The 19,903-nt window shown below is 44.3% G+C and overlaps 1 long non-coding RNA gene across 1 annotated transcript in view; it reads right to left on the minus strand.

Moving 5' to 3' along the window:
• LOC134760285 (uncharacterized) overlaps positions 1-19,567 on the minus strand; it is a 116,343-nt gene extending 96,776 nt beyond the window's left edge. The window contains exon 1 of the long non-coding RNA XR_010137546.1: positions 19,106-19,567. This is a non-coding gene — a long non-coding RNA (uncharacterized LOC134760285). The remainder of the gene's footprint in view (positions 1-19,105) is intronic.
• Between the last annotated feature and the right edge of the window lie 336 nt (positions 19,568-19,903).

Below are 19,903 nucleotides of genomic sequence, written 5' to 3' on the forward strand. Positions count from 1 at the left end.
TCTTTAGTCACATAGCATCCCCAGAACTAGATAACACTAATGTTGATTTGAGACATCTTAAATATTGACATACAATTTGGATACAAATTGTTTGCCATCTACATATCTAAACAAGAAAATAAATTAGCATTCTTTCTCCAGTCCTCTCTAGGCAATAGTTATCTCGGTATCTCAAATTACCTTCTTTTTCTAATTCATTCAATCCTTCAACAGAAAATTAGAATAACCTTTCAAGCTGTAAAAAAGAACCAATATTCTAATAGTTATTATTTGTGTCCATGAGTTTATGCTTACAGTTGCATCTTATGGTACCTAAGAGATCATACTGAAAAAAAAGCGTCTCTAAAAGATGAGTAAAAGCACAGGGAGTTTAATAAAGTTTGTTGCACCACTTCTGAAATGGGATCAGCAAACATTTATTAAACTGCTATGTACTTAGAGAGTACATATTAGCTGTTATTGTCCTTAAGAAAGAGTTCTGGCAGCATTTAATAATATTTGTTGTATTATACTTAATTTCTTCTAAAACATTTTGTGAATGCAAACATTGATTAGAAAATAAAGAGACATGTTTATTACCTCTGTCTTTCCAAATATATTTTTATCCTTTTTCCCACATTTCATCTACCAGTTGCAATCATCTCATTTACATCTTTAATTATTCCTTAGTCCTAACACTCAAATTTCCACTTCAATGGGGCCCTGTCTGCCAAAAAAATATTCTATCACTGTTTTTATTCAGAGATTTTTTTGTCTTTGAAAGCTGAAATATAAACTTGCATGAGAAAAAGAGTCTTCCTTCACATGAGAACGATTACAAACCCTCAGTACGCACTGACAGGGTGAAGGAAACTCAAGAGGACTCACCTTAAGTGGAGACAGCAAATTATTTAGAATATGCCAGCTGTTTATCATTTGGCTAAACTATAGCCTCTCAAGGTTTGTTTCCCTGGGACTAAAGGACTCTCTAAAGAAAAATGACATCAATAAATTTATCTCAAGAGGCAGAACTTTCAAACAGCAATGGGAGGCTTTCCAAGTGATGTTTTGGACTTTGATCTGCAGCAGAACTACCAAGCAGCATCACTCCCTCCTAACCAAAAAAGCCACCAATGCCTAACCAATGAATTCCATCTGCCAAAATGCTTGCAAATGCTTCTGCCTCCTGAGAAGGAAGAGATGGAGAAAGCCCCAGTACATGATGGAAATTAGAGAGTCTTAGTACACAGTGGACGTGGGGTCAAGACTGAGCTGAACAGAGACAGCAGAGTGACCAAATAGATCACACGGCCTGGACAGCAAGGCCTAAATTCTCATCTCTGTCAAGCTGGGGCTCTCCGACTTACAGGGCCCCATCTATAAAACAAGACTATGTGAAACGATGCTGAAGTCTCTTCCTTCTCTAAAATTGTGCATCTTGAATTGCTCTAGATTCTGATCTTGGTATATCTTTTAATGGACATGAAAAAAATGCCTGTTTCTGATGCAATGTTGTCTAAATCAACGGTTACAAAAATGTTAGAATTTTATGAGCGACCTGGGAAAATCCTAACACAGAGTAAAATAAAACCACGGCTTCAGACTTTTTAAAATGACAATAAATAAAAGTTTAACAAAGAGATCAATAAAAGTGAGACTCAGCTTATTTGGGGTAAGCATCTGGAGCATGCCATGGGATCTGGGTGACCTGGGCAAAAGCAGGCCAGAGCCCCTTCCCTAAAAACATTCACAATCTACAGGGGAAGGCTGGTAGACATGGCCATTCCTCTGAGGATTCATGAAACGAAATTCGTTCCTGGCACTGTGCTCAAGCACTTTGAAGGAACAAGATTGTTGATGTCCCTGCCCATGATCCACATGGACAATGATCCAATTTGTCATAAGGACTTTAGGCTCTGCCCGGGGAAAACAAGAGGAAGCGAAGGGAACATTTTGAGCGCTGGTTTAAAGTGGCCACTGTAAGCCCTAATTGCGTTCCTGGGGAGTACCACCTGCCTAGCACAGCCCTGATGGCCTTATGAAGGGACAGGGCTGGAGCTGGACAGCTCATGCACTGGATTAAAGGTGCCAAACAGAGGAAGAGGAAATGTGGCTAAGACATCAGAGTAGGAATAAACACAAACTCTTGAAGAACAGGAGAAAACCAGCCCAACACACTCAAGGACTCAAGGATGCAGAGGACCATGAGGGTAATGTTCAGGAGGGAAAGATGGAGCTGATTACGGTGCTCTGGAAGCCAGCTGGGAGCCAGGAGAGAGGGTGAGGTAGGCCCCCCTGTGCTGCCTGGGAACCATCCTCAGACAGAGCATTAAGTGGAAAGTCAGAGCTCAGAACACTGACAACAGCATGCCATTTATTGCTTCTTTAGAGGGCGACACAGGACTGTGTGTGCATGTGTGGGAAAATATCTGAAAGACACAGCAAATTCTTCGTCATGATTGTCTTAGAAGTGGGGCCGTGGGAATCAGGTAGGAGAGATTAATGTTTTAATGACTGCATTTTTGAACCATTTGAAGGAAAGGAAGGAGAGAGAAAGAGAAAAAAAGAATAAGCGGCTGGGCTCAGTGGCTCGTGCCTTTATTCCCAGCACTTTTGGAGGCTGAGGTGGCCGGATCAGTTGAGGCCAGGAGTTCAAGACCAGCCTGACCAACATGGCAAACCCCACCTCTACTAAAAATACAAAAATTATCCAGGCATGGTGGCAGGTGTCTGAAATCCCAGCTACTCGGTAGGCTGAGGCAGGATAATTGCCTGAACACGAGAGGCGCAGGTTGCAGTGAGCCGAGATTGCACCACTGCACACTCCAGCATGGGCAACAGAGGGAGACTCTGTCTAACAAAAAAAAAAAAAAGAAGAAGAGAGGGGGAGAAGAGAACTGGGCAGAGGAGTGTAGACTTGAAACAAGAGGCTACTGACTTTCTTCTTCCATTTCATAGGAAACGTTGGAGATTGGTAAATCAACTGGAAGGTTGATCAGAAAGCTCTAGAAATGGGTAAAGAAATGTGAGAAAAGGGGAAAAAAAGAAAATTTGGGTTGACTGAATAGAGGAAGTAAAAATAGACAAAGTCTATTATTTTCACATGGGAGAAATGATGACAGTCTTACACTATTGGTGCCCACAGAAACTGTAATTTATCAAAAAAAAAAAGAATTCCTCAAGAAAAGGGAAACAATAATATTGAAATTTTTATCAAAACAAATTATTGTTTTGCTGCCTTTCCAGTTTCATAGGCCACATTATTTAAAATTCCAAAGAAAAAGGAGGAAGTTTATTGAAATACCATCTATAAAGCAGATTTTACTTCTTGGAAGAAAATATATATACATACAAGTTATTGCCATAGTTTAAGCAGCCATTATCATTTTTAGACACAACCCTCCATCCATCTGAGTGATCCTGGAAGGACTCATGGAATAGCGAGACGGGGAGCGGTTCAACAGATCATCAGTGGCAGGTCTGTCTTGTCCATTCCTCAACAAATGCTGAAGTGCCTCAGCTGCAGCCCCACGCTCAGGTTCCAGCCAAGGCTGACTTCATTGGAGCATGCTGCGCTCAGCAAAGACAGCGACAAGGATCCCATCATGTGACCACACAGCAATACTGGAGAAGGCAAGACCTAATTCATCTACAATACTTGGCCCACTGTTTTAATCACTGCGACAACCAAATAAAATCGTTAAGTATCTAATTGGTGACACTGGAAGTTCAGACAGCAGACATCCTAGGACTCCCAGGCTGTAGCAGCCATGACAGGAGAATTTCCCAACCCGCGTCTGAGCCCCAGACTCCCAGGCCAGGTGCCAGTGATTATCTTCAAAGCTGAAGGCCAGCTGAGAGGAAAAGTGGCCAGTTGGGCCGTTTGATTAAGTGTTAGTTGGAGAATTTTCCATGGAACATACATTTTGCAGTGCAGTTAAGGAGGGAGGGGAAAAAAGTGTCTCTCTTGCAAATATTCTATGGGGAAAACAGCCTGTTGTATGAAGAATCCCGCTCCCCACAGGCTCACCCTAATAGACAAAACCTGAGCGTCTACAGATGTGCATGAGGCATGGGCTCTCGTCTGTGCCAGATGGTGACTATGTTTTCCTGCCCTGGGAGAAGGCTGTCTGCATAAGACATCTCATTCGGCAATCTATTAGGACTTCAGAGGCTTTTAGGGGTGACAAGAGCCCACATAAGGATTTAAGAGAGTTGAAAACAGATGTCTGTCTCTTTTATTCCTGGCTCTGAGTCTTTATTGTGAGAAGGTTGCTTTATTGGCCATTCTCCTGTAGAGTTAATCTCCCATTAGAGTGGCTTAGAGCTACGGCCCAACCGGTCTGCCATCTATTTTTATAAATAAAGTTTTACCGGAACATAGACACTATCCTTACATTTGCATATCACCCATGGCCACTTCCATGCTACATTGCTAGAGTTGAATTATTGTGGCAGAGACTGCTAAGCTTAAGACATTTACTATCTGACCCTTTACAGAGGCCTGCCAACTCTAGACTACAGGCTAAGAGCAGGACTGGTAGGCTTCCACCCCATCACAGCATTCCCCCGCTCACAGCCTCTGCCTATGCTTCACCAGATGGATGAGGCTCTCCCTCTCAGAACCAAAGCAGCCCAGGCACAGTGTTTTGGAAGAATTCCAAATTGTCATCATGTTGCTTGGAAGGTGGCTGGTTTCTTCTGACCCACCCAGCAAAGGAACAGGACTGTACTGTGGGGGACCTGCTTGATGCCCATGGCTTGATATAAAATGAGAATCCAGCAAAAGGTGCTGAGGGCTTTGGAGGCTGTGGGTGTGGCAGTCCCTGCATGAGCAGACTCACGTGGCCGCCCTCACAGGTGCAGACACAGTAGGGCCATGGGGTGCCCAGCGTCAATGGGAAAGGCAAAAGAAATGAGCTTCTTTATCTCATCTACCCAATAATGACAGGGTCTGAGTCATCAATGGACAACTGCAGACATACTTTGGGTGGGGGTCCTTAGGGAGCCAATAATTTTAAATTCAAAGTTTGGAGAGGAGGGAGCCTCTGTTCTGGCTGTCCCAGGGAAAGCATCTCAGTGACTGACACTAAGAAACTTTCAAAGGCCACGAGCTGATCTTCGGTATCTGCTTGGACTTGGCCTGGAACTGGGCTTGTCCAGCACATGGGAGAACTTTCTCCAGAACTAAAAAGCTTGAGCACCTCAGTGAAGGGACACAGAGGCCAGGCAGAGGTTTCTCTGCATGCTGTTCTACTCTCTGCCTAGCACTGACACTACAACTCCCAATTCTTCTGTATTAAAGGGAGCACCTGCATATATGCTAACTTTTCAGGAAGAACACACTGACATCTGGCCACTTATGTTTTTTCTGGAGCAAGATACAAGTCCCCTAATTAATTATGGATCAAACCATCAATGCCTAAAAGAAAGGTGAGTTTCACTCTCATAAAAGGAGCTCAGTTTTTTTCAAAGGCTTTCATGTGAATTTTCAGAGCCTGGCAGCATCTTTCTGCTGTGCTTAACAGCGAAGGGTGAATGCTTCATTTTCTACTAAAACACGCCTTCCCCGTGTGGGGATCTCCAACGGGCGTCTGGAGCTCTTGGCTGGAGAGGCTGCCTCTGCCCCAGTGCCAGGTGCGCTGGAGAAAACAGGCGTGGGAGCACAGGAAGGATCACGGCTGCGCACAGGAGGCATGGAGCTGACGGGACCTCCAGGGACACAGGATGGGGTCAGGATAGGCGAGGACTTTTGGATGGCAGGAGACGGCAGGGCATTGAGAAAGAACAGCTTCTGCGGAGCTGCGAGGTGAGAGCGAGGGTAGTGGGTCTGGGCTCTACTATGCGAAGCCGGCTTTGGGTGTCCTTGCATTGCTGGGCCCTTGGGGCAGGTTCTTGCACCTCTGTTGGCGGATGCGTGCCCTCTAGTGGCAGTTTATGGCAGCCAATTCAGTCCTTAACACTGGGGGAGTTGTACATCCCATTCAGAATATGAAAGCTATGCGTTTATCTCCCCAAACCCACACTTCTGAAAATGCACACACAGTTTTGCTGAAAATGTATAAATAATATCAATGAAAGGACAACTCCACCTACGAGACCTTGAAAAAAACACCACATGACTACAGACCCTTCCCGGTTGGCCATGGGGCAGGGCAGATCGTCTACCCATTGGCCAACAGCATATTTTTTTAATGACACTTAATTTGCAGATGCATAAAAGTGTCTCTGTGAAAACAAAACCAAATTTCAAAGGGGCTCAAATCACCTTAAATCTTGGTAGCAACGGGGCATGTTTTCAGCAATTAAAAAATGCCTTTCATTTTGGCAAATCCCTTATTTCCTTCCAACCAGTTCTGAAACTACTTTACCATAAAATAGCCCTAGAAATGTTTTTTTCTTCCAAGAAGGTAAATTCAGTTTTTAATGTAAAATAATTTTAGACCTCCCATTCAGACTCCTATATTCATGGTATGCTGTAATTTATTTATTTAAAATTTAAACCTGTTTAAGCTCTGATTTATTTTTTAATTTTTATTTAATATACACAACTTTTTTTTTTTTTTAGATGGAGTCCTGCTCTGTCACCAGGCTGGAGTGCAGTGGCGTGATCTTGGCTCACTAGAACCTCAACTTCTAGGGTTCAAGCCATCCCCTGCCTCAGCCTCCTGAGTAGCTAGGACTACAGGCACACGTCACCACCCCTGGCTAATGTTTTGTATTTTAGTAGAGACGGGGTTTCACCATGTTGGCCAGGATGATCTCAATCTCCTGACCTCGTCATCCTCCAGGCTTGGACTCCCAAAGTGCAGGGATTACAGGTGTGAGCCACCGCATCCGGCCTATATACAACTTTTAAAAACACCAGCCAGCAATGCAATTTTTTCTCTTTAAAAAAAAGATATTGTTTTCAACCATTCTAAACATTTTTTAAACTGTATGCAATGTGCACCCTAAAATTCCACCAGATAAGAGAGAATGGGGAGATAAAATTTTAAATTTTAATCAACTGTAATTTTCAGAAAATAGTAAGATTATATATTAGAAAGAGGAGAAGCTGTCTTTATTTGCTAACCTTTATCTACGTACCATTTCCAACAGAACTTGAGGTCAAAAACCATGTCTTACCTCTTTAAAACCAGTGTTCATATGTGCAAAATATGCAGTAAGACAAGAATATGTGTGGACAACACAAAACACAACTGTATATTTATGTGCTTTAAAATGAATTAATGTCACTGCTCTCACCTTATGCAAAGCTGGAATAGGAAAAAGGAAAGGTTGCATACTGATCTCTCGGCATGCCTATTTAGTATTGACAAGACTTCTCCTTAAACCCAGTCCGACTCCAAACCACAGTGTTATCCGAGGGGAACTCCTGGCTCAGGCATGATGAATCACCAGGCTGGAGTCCCAATTCTTGGGGTGGGTACTCTCCTGCTTGATGCTTTCGTGCTTCTAAGTGGAAATGGCTTCTCCTACTATGGAAAAGGTCTATGTGATAAACAAGCAAAGAAAAACTATCTGTGATGATGGGCCCTAGAAATGAAACATGTTGCTCTTTTTATTTCTTTCATATATTACTTGTCCAGGTTCAATTATTTCCAGTGGGGCTATTATTGGCTGAGGCCCTGAAAGTTGTACTCATAGGTCAATCAGTGTGTATCAGTGACCTTCATCTTTGCAGCCTGTCAGTGCATACCAGTGACCTTCACACCCATCAGTGTGTACCAGTGACCTTCACATCTATCAGTGTGTACAGTGACCTTCACACTTAGTTTGTACCAGTGACTTTCACCTTCACACCCATCAGTGTGTACCAGTGATACCTTCACACTCATTAAGGTGTACCAGTGACCTTCACTTTTATGCCTCATTAGTGTGTACCAGTGACCCCCACTTCACACCATGTGAGTGTGTACCAGTGACCTTCACACATATCGTTGTGTACCAGTGACGTTCACCTTCATGGCCCTCAGTGTGTACCAGTGACCACCCCTTCACACCACACGAATGTGTACCAGTAACCTTCACACCCGTCAGTGTGTACCAATGACTCCCCTTCACACCCATCAGTGTGTACCAGTGACCTCCCCTTCACACCCGTCAGTGTGTACCAGTGACCTCCCCTTCACACCCGTCAGTGTGTACCAGTGACCTCCCCTTCACACCCGTCAGTGTGTACCAGTGACCTCCCCTTCACACCCGTCAGTGTGTACCAGTGACCTCCCCTTCACACCCGTCAGTGTGTACCAGTGACCTCCCCTTCACACCCGTCAGTGTGTACCAGTGACCTCCCCTTCACACCCGTCAGTGTGTACCAGTGACCTCCCCTTCACACCCGTCAGTGTGTACCAGTGACCTCCCCTTCACACCCGTCAGTGTGTACCAGTGACCTCCCCTTCACACCCATCAGTGTGTACCAGTGACCTCCCCTTCACACCTATCAGTGTGTACCAGTGACTTCTTCACACCCATCAGTGTGTACCAGTGACCTCCCCTTCACACCCATCAGTGTGTACCAGTGACCTCCCCTTCACACCTGTTAGTGTGTACCAGTGACCTCCCCTTCACAACCATCAGTGTGTACCAGTGACCTCACCTTCACACCCAGCAGTGTGTACCAGTGACCCTCACTTTCACAGCCATCAGTGTGTACCTTCACAGCCATCAGTGTGTACCAGTGACCTTCACCTTCACAGCCATTAGTGTCTACCAGTGGCCCCCTCCCTGAGGCCTTCTCCACAATTACTCTAGAGTATTCATTTTTGGGAGGATGCCTCAAACAGTTCACATTTAATACAACAGTCACACACAGGACACAAAAATCGTATCCTCCAGAATACTTAGGACAATCTCCTTTCACCGAACACTTGCAGAACCATTGTGCTTTTGATGAGTGAGACACGGCCATGAGCAATCTAGTAGACAGCTGAGTTGTGACCAAAAGAATTTCATCCCTCCTTCACTCATAACGAGACTTTGAAAGACGACCTCGCTGGCCATAAAGCTTAGTCTTGGGTTTTCACATATTCCTCTGCAAAGTAGGAACACTCTGTTACTTCTAGAAGGATCTATTGATGATACAATAACCATGTGATGCCATTTGAAGCACACAGCAGAAAGATGATACAACTGGGAAGATTCTAATTTAAGTGGTCCTCTACTGTCCTTTACTGCTTTCAGCGATCCATTGCCTTTCCTGTCGCCTGTATACTGTATATGATTTTCTACATTTTTTATACCATTTAACATTGGTTCTTGTACAATTCTTTTTTTACTTACAAATACTGCAATGCGATTTTTCCTTTTGTTATTTATGTAACAATATAAAATAACATGTATATTTCTGTAAGTATTCCTATAATACTAATGCGTTACCATAAACTATGTTCTTATTTTATTTTTGGTTATGAATCTCTTTAGGTGTTTTTTTTCTAGAGGCACCTCTTGAGGTAAGGTTGGGTGTACCCAACAGATGCCTAATGCCATACAGAGTTTTGCCAATCACAGCTCTTTATCCCCACTTCTTTTTGAACCAACATTTTGAGGTTACCAGCATTCCTAGCAATCATGACACACTTGACTCAATGATTCTTGCCTGAGAAAGTTTTCTGTTTTTTCTTCATTAAGTCAATGAGGAGAAAGATAAGTAAGCAGCTTCACATCCTTATAGTTTGTCTTCTAACAGGAAAATAAATAGAGCCATTCGCCTTCATCTCCTTGAGCTAGCTGTCAGACTATATCGACTAATATGGAGTCCGTCTAGTTGTGTATGAGTCTGTGTGCAATTGCATGTGTGTATTTGCAGCTTTGATCCGAAAGCCTTCTAAAAAAGAAATTGATGGTTGGCTGCCATCAACACGTTTCCTTTCCTCCAGTTCTGTATGCAACCAAGCCTGTGTGTCAAGGGTTCCCCTAAGTGTGGAGCTCCAGTTCCAGCATCAAAGACAAAGCATATCAAAAATGCATTTACATTTGTATTCTCTTGAGTCTCGCCTTCCATCTAAAAGGCATGAGTCATGCCAATCCACACACACATGTGTACGCTCCACACTCCCAACTTAGTCCCTTCTTGATTCTAGACAAGCAGGAAACCAGTCTGTAAGTGGCTCCCAGTCATTGAGGAATTTCTTATCATGTTCATCTTATTAATAGAAAAATTGTCCACAGAATTCCTGCCATATTCCTGGCCTGTGCCCACGTAGACCCTCATAGTGGAGCTCCTCTTCCTTCCTCACTCACTCCTCATATGGGATCATAGCTGCCAAATCCCCATGGCTAGACATTCACCTGGATTCCAGAACCCTGTGTTCATTACGTGGAGTCTCAGAAGTACCTCCAGCCACATGTTCAAAGGCAGCGCAGATCTTTACAGGCTTATGTGTGTCTCCACCAGAGAATGGCACAGTTATCCTTCCAGATATGCAATCCAGAAAGTGGAGGCAATCCATCAAAACCCCGTGTTACCCACCTGGCATAGCCAATTTGTCACCAGGTCTTGTAAATTTACATTCCCAAACAAATACAAAATCCATTCACTTTCTCCCTCTCTACCATCACCTCTCTAGTCCGAGCTGCAAGTATTACACATTTGCTCCTCTGAAAGGACCTAGGTCTGCCCAAATCCATCCCACCTTCTAAAATCTGCCATTGATACAGCCTAGTCTCTGCGCTGCATCTGCCCAAAGCCCCCGAGCTGCTCCCCATGGCTCTCCAGGTTGAAATCTTGCACCTGACCTCAAAGTCCTGCAATGACCTGGTGTGATTCACTCTCTTCCTGCCTCCAACTCACCCTCCTTCCCCTCCTCCACACCCTTGCTTTTTCCTACTTGATTTATCTTGTTAGCCGCTATTAATCTGTCACATCACAGCTCAAGACTCATAATAAACATCCTTCCCTCAGCCCTCTCAGGCTCTCACAACACCCTACAACGTCTCTCCCATGAAATTGAGCACAGTGGAGCCAAGTTCAATTTGCTGATCACTGTATGCCCAGCATCTAACACAGACTCTGGCACATAACTCTTGCATTACTAATATTTGTTGAAAAAATATTTTTGCATGAGCAAAATATAGAGGTCATTAAAAAAATAGCTTTGCTAATGAGTCCAGAATAAGGAGGTGGTGGTATTGACTTCTCCTTTTTATGAATGTGCCCTACCACCCAATATACAGGCCAAAGAAAAACATTCTTTTTTGAATTTTCAAAAAAATTGTCTTGATTCTTCACTAAATGTTAGGCATTATGTGCATTATGCTAAGTGCTACATATGCACTATCTCATTGGATAAATCCAAGTTTACTAGCATTTTCAGGCATCAATCTGGGGGCTGGGCAGGAAAGCTGCACACTTTTATCTGTCATCACAGATTGTCACAATCACTCTCAGACAGGAGCCCTCAGTTTGTGGGTGATGAAAAGGAAGCTCAGAAAGTTTACAGGGTGCTGAGCTCACTCAGCCAGGTAAGTGGCAAAGCCCACATCTAATTCTTGATCACCAGCTCTACTTCTAGCACATGCTCCAATGACACAGTTGGTCAAAATAGTGGCAAATTATATCAAAAAGTGTGTCTCATGCTGCTCAACTGATGTGATCTAAAATGTTTTATCCCCAATTTGTGTTTTCAATAAGTATCTATTACAAGACAAGAGTCCTTAATGAGCTCAGTAAAACAATTTAAGTACAAGTATTCCCTTTACCTCCCCAGAAAAACTCTGCAACCTCGCTGGAGGCTTGGTCTGACTGGCCACTGCTGCCTTTGACCCTCTGCCATAAACTAGGAATTATAAGTTAAATCAGAGGTTATAAATGTTTCTAGAAAATTTACTCCCTGGGTTCAAACACTACATTTTAAAAATCCTTTTCAACCTATCCAAAAATTGACAGAAAAATTATTTTTTCACTTTCTAAACTGCTAACTTGGCAATTTGTTCACAATATGGAGTACAAAGAGACCAATTCAAAGCCTGTATTTATTCATGTCTGGTGCTGAAATTCCTTCGGTCAGGGTGGAACGTGCTTTTTTTTGCATCCTGAGTAGAGCTAAAATTTTTATATTTGTAAATGTTCATGTAAAAAATAATTCATAGCTTTAAAATCTAGAATGGCTCAAAAATGTCTGTGTATTGGCCAGGTGCAGTGACTCATGTCTGTAATGCCAGCACTTTGGGAAGCGGGAGGATTGCTTGCACCCAGGAGTTTGAGACCACCTGGGCAACACAGTAAAACACTTTCCCTACAAAAAAAATTGTAAATTATCCAGGTGTGGTGGCATGTGCTTTAGTCAGTCTCAGCTACTTGGAAAGCTGAGGTGAGGGGATCCAATGAACTCAAGAATTTGAGGCTGCAGTGAGCTATGATCAAACCACTATACTCCAGCCTGGGCAACAAAGTGAGAACCCATCTCTAAAAAAAATTAAAATGTCTATGTACTTTTGTGATATTTTCATCAATTTTTAAACTAATAAATGGGAACAAACGCAGGGTTCAAGAGAAAACAGCATTTTCAAGAGGCTTCTTTACAGACTACAGTCTTACTGAAAACTTTAAAAAGAAGCCACAGTTGTCTATGAAAGGTGTGGGATTGAACAGAGCCATCCATCACTACCCTCTGCACTCTGAGTTAGAGAAATGTCACTTTGTCTGAATTCAAGTTCTGACCCCAGTCACTAAATTATGTATCCTATCAATAGTCCTCATTTTACAGTTTTTCTAAATCTCCTGATTTGGGGCCTATGCTCAAATCTCTGTCACTGTTTTTAATATTTGCTCTATTTGGGACTTCCTACGAATATCATCTCTGGCAAGGGAGCAAATAAACATGTTGTTCCAACATAAGACCTTTATTTTCCACCCCTGGTTATACTTGCTACAGACATTTGGCCGAGGCACCTAGTTGATCAGAAGCCTCTCATTGTTTCAATCCTTGCTGCTAGAAGTCTTTCTAGAATTACCCTGCTTTCCTAAGTCAGGAATTAGTGCACAAACACTTCCTAACGATACAAATAAACTTATTCCAAAAATTCATTTTTTTGAATTATTTAGAACTTCAACTACACTGTGCAATGAAAACACTATTAGAAATTGTTGCTTTTCCAAACTAGTTCATAAAAGATCATTTTACTCATGAGAAATGTATTAAATATAATTTATTCAGATAGTACATCTTATAAATGCTACCATATGAGGTATCCATGCCAGGTCTTCCTCAAAGAAAAGACTCTTTTTTTCTTTTTCTCTTAAAGACAAGGTCTCATTCTGCTGCCCAGGCTGGAGTGCAGTGGCGTGATCATAGCTCACTGCAGCCTTGAACTCTTGGGCTCAAGCGATGCCTGGGGCTCAGCCTCCTAAATAGCTGGGACTACAGGCACGCACCACCATGCCCAGCTAATTTTTGTATTTGTTTGTACAGACAGAGTCTCAATATGTTTCCCAGGCTGGTCTCCAACACCTGGCTCTAAGCACAGGGATTACAAGTGTAAGCCACTGTGCCCAGCCAAAAGAAAGGACTTGGTATAATACTCACCTTACACTTAATTTAGAAACTCTGAAAGGGGCGAACACAGCTCAAACATGAAAGAGGAATTTCAGCACAGTCAACCAATGCAGAACAGTCCCTGAGTCCTAATTTTCTGTTATTCTGACCTCAGATTCATTCAAAACTTTCCATTCAATAAACACTCAGCACATACCATGTGCCCTTACGCTGCTGTTGCCCTTTCTCTGATTGCTGTTGTTGGTAACAAGCCCACTTCAGAGCTGTGATCTCAGACCTCCCAGTCTGTGGTCTGTGCGTAGTCCCAGCTGACTGCTCATTCCCGTCTCCAGGATATCATCCCACTGACCCAATCAATGTGTGTATAGGCCAGGCATGGTGGCTCACACCTCAGTCCCAGTGCTTTGGGAGGCCAAGGCAGGAGGATCCCTTGAGGCTAGGAGTTGGAGGGTGCAGTGAGCTGTGATTGAGCCACTGCATTCTAGCCTGGGCAACAGAGCAACACCTTGTCTCAAAAAGAAAAAGAAAAAAAAAGGGATGGGTATGTAGTAAATGCTACTAGACACCAATGAGCTTTCTCTTCAGAGCTGAGGCAGGCTTTCTCCTCCTGCCAGGATGTTGGCTGTTGATGGATCCCAGCTGTGCCCTCCCCAGGAGTGTCCTGGCTGAAGGAAGCGTTCTTGCTCATGGTCATGCCCCTTGCTGAGGACAGGGACCTGTGAACACAGGACACAGGGGCTGCTCAAAACAGGAGCATAGAGACCAGGCACCCAGGATTAAGTCTGGGCCATGGGAGCTCAGAGCCCCCTGAAGGAGCCAAGGACAGCTCACCTTCTCCTTTTACCCAATCCTGCTTTCCTCTCCCCTTATGGGTGCTGTTCTGGGGAGCACTAACCCCCAAAAATCCTGCATACGAACATCTGCCTCCCAGTTCCTTCCCAGAAAAACTCAAACTAAGACATTTGGCACTGGGCATAGTCCAGGGAAGGTCACAGGAAGCTCACTCACCTTCCTCTGGCCAGCACTGACTCCCACCCTGGGGCACCCATGCCCCCTGGCAGGTTGCGGCTGGGAAACTGTTGCAGATTTCACTGTGGTGCATTTGGGCAGGTCAGGGTGAAGGAGTCCCATGCTGGGGGTGATAGCCCAGGCAGTCAGGAGGTTCTGGTGGAATAGCAAAATCATAAGGTCTGTGGAATGAAACTCTCTTCTGGAAGCCATCAATGCACTGCAGAAAGACAATTAAGGCTGCATTAAATGAACCTCCTGTTTGATGTAAAATGTGAACACTACTGGGCCACCAAGGCAATGCAGAAAGAGACTTTCATCCCCTCCAGCAGGAGGGCCAGGACAGCAAAAGGTCACACCAGGACTTAATTTTGAAGGAAGCAAAAAAGAGGCTCAACCCTGGCAAGTCTGATGTCTCCAAGTCAAGTCCCTAAATGAAAAGAAGTGAAATCCTGAGATTGAGACAGGAATACCCAGGAACACTTTGAATCTGTCTCCTTCCCTGAGCCCTCAGGGTCTGCAGAAGTGGCCCATCCTCCCTATGAATGACTGATGTTCCCACTAGCACAAGATTGATGCAGAGGCCTCTGCCTTGTGGGACAATGTGTACTATTCTCAAAGCTCACCTCCAGATGCCATCCTTGCCAACAGGGTCTGTAATAAGGGTCAAACCATAACATAACTTAGCCAGGTAAATTCATGTCAGTTAGCTAAGGAGGTAAGGTAGATTAAAGATGGTGACAAACTCTTTGCTACTCTTCCCATTAAGAGCTAAACCTAATCTCTTTTGCTTCTGTCTGGGCTGGTTTCATGACTTGTTTGATCAACAGAAAATAGAGAATAGGATTTCAGGGGCTAGGGCATAAGAAGTCTTGTAGCTTCTACCCGAGTCTTCTGTAACATACTCTTGGGTAACTCTGGGCTGCCATGTGAGCAGTCTAATCACCCACAGATCGTCACACTGGAGAAGCCTTGCAGATGCCTGTCGAGATACCAGACTCATGAGTAAAGCTATCTGAGACCCTCCAGGCCAGCCCACTGTCCAGATAAACACCACCGAATGAACTCCAGTGATGCTATGGAATAAGAGTCACCTGGCCAAGCCTGGCTTGTATTCCTAACCCTGAAATATGTAAGCTATAATACAATTGTTGTGTTGAGCCACTACATTTGAAAACTATATGCTGAAGTTACTGCAGGTCACAGCCAACTTGCACCAGCAAAAGCCAGGAGACTCTGTAGGGGACTGGATATGCTGAGGGGGCTGCGTCAGGATTGGTGGAGCATAAAGTTGGAAAAGCTGACGGAAATGAGAGCACTTTCCTCTAATAAAGAACTGAATATACAGCAAGGAACATGGTAGGATGGTTCTTGAAAGCCTGGGTAGCAATGGCCCACATTAAATGAAGTTGAAATATCAGAACTGCTGAGGCAGAGAATGGAAGAACTCATAAAAGGCTTGCAGAGGTGAACATACAAGAGTAGATATTCTATTTAAGGCCTCAACATGAGTATAATTCAATATTTGTGGTGTGAATGCTTCACCCGCAACATGATGCCCTCATTCACGGAAACCAACTACTTGGTGACAAGCTGATTACATGGAGGCCTTTCTATGCTGGAAGGGGCAGTGATTCACACAGACAGGAATGAATACACTGTCCAAGTGAGGTTTAGGCTTTCTTCTGCCCACAGAGCCTCAGTCAGAACATCTGTCAGCTCTCATAGGGTTTGGCCATTAGACACAGTACCTCCTGCATTATTGCATCGGACCAACGCTCTGCTTTGTAACAGAGGAGGTGGAAAGAGGATCTCCTGGTCCTGTCACACATCATACTACCCAATCGCATCTGACCTTTTAGACTGACAGAATGGTCTTCAAATGTGTAGATAAGCATCAACTTGGGCAAGATACCCTTTGATAGGTCTTTTTACATTGCTAGATTATGAAATTTAGATTGCTTAATAAGGTCTCTCAATAAAATACTGCTTTAACACAAAAATATCCTTCTCCAACCCCACTTATTTTGAAACATACAATTTCTTTGGCCGCTTTCCTAGACTTCAGTGAGAGCCTGGGTCAGGGGCTGGTCACTAAGCTGGGAGAGTCTTGTGTCACTTCTGCTGCTCTTCTTGATCTAATTGGGTAACTTTCAGTCAGTCTAGGAAAATATATTCAGTGTTTTAGCTGGAAATGTTTCCATTCCTGTACTTTATCCCTGATCCCGAGACACCCTATATAAAACAGGAGCTCCCACCTCTTCTGTGTCCTTAGCCTGCTTGATTTTCTTCTTAGCACTTGCTACTATATGATATGCCACATTCTCTCTGCATTTTACACACACACAGACACAGACACAAGACATAAAACTCAAGATGAGCAGAGATTGATTTTGTGTAGTGTTAAATTCTCAGCATTTCAAATACTATCTGGCATGAAGTAGACAATATATTTTGAATGAGTAAATGAATGAATGAGAAAAAGATAGCTGTAGGACAAAGAGAAGAAGAGAGCATTGGTAAATCAGGAACAGACTAGGAAAACATAACTCTTCCATGTTAAAGGTAGATTTGGCTGTTTTCATGAGAGCTCACCACCTGCAAGCACTTTCTAGGATTCCATTTAGTAGTCACTCTCTGACTCCACTTTCCTGTCAGGTCCAGCCTCTTACTTGCTGTCATTCATTCTTTCAACACTTGTGGAAGGCTCATTATGCAAAAGTCAGGGTCATTTAGTGGAAAGGGTCAGAAGGACTTAGCACCTGTGTGCCTTTGCTCAAGTTAACCTCTCTGAGCCTTGTTTTCCTCATGTGTGGAGAAGGGAAATTATAAAACAGATAATATATATATAAAGCACCTAACCTGGCGTCTGGTCCACACAGGCACTCAATAAATGCCAGGCTCTGGGGAAAATGGATGTGCCCTGCTTTTGAGGACCCTACTGTCTGATGGGCAGGACAAATTAGCAAGCTCCCAATGCAAGGCAGCCAGAGGGAGGGGGCAGGTCAATGCAGAATACAAGGTAATGGGGAGAAGGCTTCCCCACGGGGACAGCTTTCTAGGTGATTATGAAGGATGTGATGAGTTTCACAGGAAGGAAAAGACATCCTCAGTTCAGGGCACACAGGGGAGGCCCAGGCTGTGCCCTGGAAACAGAAAGCCACCTGATGCTGTGGAGTGTTGTGGGGAGGAGGCAATGGCAGGTACTACCATTCCCAGCAAGGTTCCTGGGGACGTGCTCCCTGCCATTGCCTGCGAAGGACATTGGGTTATCTGTGTCCTCTGGCTGGATGTGTTTGGCAAGTAAGGCCCTATTCCATTCTTCTTGGCACCCACACTCTAAAGCGGTGCCTTACACATGGCAGATGCTGAATGCTATTGGTTGGGTCATTTGAACCTATTCCCTAATAGGAATCATGTCTGGAACCTTCAGATGGGGCCAAGAGTACTGGTAAGGCCACTCCATGACTGGGTGAACTTGCCTGCTCGTCTGACTTCCTGATCTACAATTTGGGCTGAGCGCTGGGAGAGGTCAGCCAAAGTTTGAGCTCCTGGGTGGCAAACATGTTGGGCTCATGGACTGTTGCTTTGTTCTGGAGTTCTCTTGTGCCCTTATCTGTTCCCGTTAGTCCAAGTTACACTGTCTCTGGCATCTGTCTTTAGTCCAGTTGCACTGTCTTCAGGCTCTGATGTAGCCAGGCTGGCTCTGAACAGCCCTGGGACATCTCAGTTTGTAGCACTCACAGCTGATACCAGAACTGACTTGCTAAACAACTTCATTATCAAATTGCCTTCCTATTATTTTCCTTTTTAAATGTTTACAAGAAGAAGTCCAGTTAATCACAAATTGGCATAACCAGCTGAGATTTTAGTGAATTTCCTGAACTAAAAAGGCAGTAAAGTGGCTAATTAAGAGCTTGGGCTTTGGGGGTTGGCCAGGCCTGGGTACCAGTCCTTCCACTTATGATGAGACTTTAATCAAATTACAATCATGCATCGCCTAACGAAGGGGTTGCCTTCTGAGAAATGCATCATTAGGCAATTTTGTCATTGTGTGAACATCACAGAGTGTACTTACACAAACAGATAGTAGAATCTACTACACACCTAGGCTATATGGTATTGCCTATTGCTCCTGGACTACAAACCTGGGCACCGTGTGACTGTACTGAATACTAGAGGACACTGTAACATAATGGTAAGTATCTGGGCTCTAAACATAGAAAAGGTACAGTATAAATATGGGAAAATAATATACCTGTAAAGGGTAATAACCATGAATGGAGATTGCAAGACTGGTAGTTGCTTTGGGAGAGACAGAGAGTGAGCAGGGAGTGAGTGGGAAGGCCCAGGACACCACATAAATGACTGCAGACCTTATGAACACTGTACACTTAGGCTACACTACATTTGTTTTTAAAATTTTCTTTCTTTAATAATAAATTCAGCCTACCTTACTGTAACGGTTTTACTTTATAAACTTTTCAATTTTTTTTAAACTTGACTCTTTTGTAATGACACTTTGCTTAAAACACAAATACATTGTACAGCTGTACAAAAATATTTTTTTCTTTATATCCTTATTCTATAAGCTGTTTTCTGTTTTAAAAATGTTTTACCTGGGGGGAGGAGCCAAGATGGCCGAATAGGAACAGCTCCGGTCTACAGCTCCCAGCGTGAGCGACGCAGAAGACGGGTGATTTCTGCATTTCCATCTGAGGTACCGTGTTCATCTCACTAGGGAGTGCCAGACAGTGGGCGCAGGGCAGTGGGTGAGTGCACCGTGCACCAGCCGAAGCAGGGGCGAGGCATTGCCTCACTCGGGAAGCGCAAGGGGTCAGGGAGTTCCCTTTCCAGGGGTGACAGACGGCACCTGGAAAATCGGGCCACTCCCACCCGAATACTGTGCTTGTTCGAGGGGCTTAGGAAACGGTGCACTAGGAGAGTATAGCCCGCACCTGGCTCAGAGGGTCCTACACCCACGGAGTCTCGCTGATTGCTAGCACAGCAGTCTGAGATCAAACAGCAAGGCGGCAGCGAGGCTGGGGGAGGGGCGCCCACCATTGCCCAGGCTCGCTTAGGTAAACAAAGCAGCCTGGAAGCTTGAACTGGGTGGAGCCCACCACAGCTCAAGGAGGCCTGCCTGCCTCTGTAGGCTCCACCTCTGGGGGCAGGGCACAGACAAACAAAAAGACAGCAGTAACCTCTGCAGACTTAAATGTCCCTGTCTGACAGCTGTGAGGAGAGCAGTGGTTCTCCCAGCACGCAGCTGGAGATCTGAGAACGGGCAGACTGCCTCCTCAAGTGGGTCCCTGACCCCTGACCCCTGAGCAGCCTAATTGGGAGGCATCCCCCAGCAGGGGCAGACTGACACCTCACACGGCCGGCCAGGTACTCCAACAGACCTGCAGCTGAGG

Source organism: Pongo abelii, chromosome 17 (assembly GCF_028885655.2).
Source record: "Pongo abelii isolate AG06213 chromosome 17, NHGRI_mPonAbe1-v2.0_pri, whole genome shotgun sequence".
NCBI classification, from domain to species: Eukaryota; Metazoa; Chordata; class Mammalia; order Primates; family Hominidae; genus Pongo; species Pongo abelii.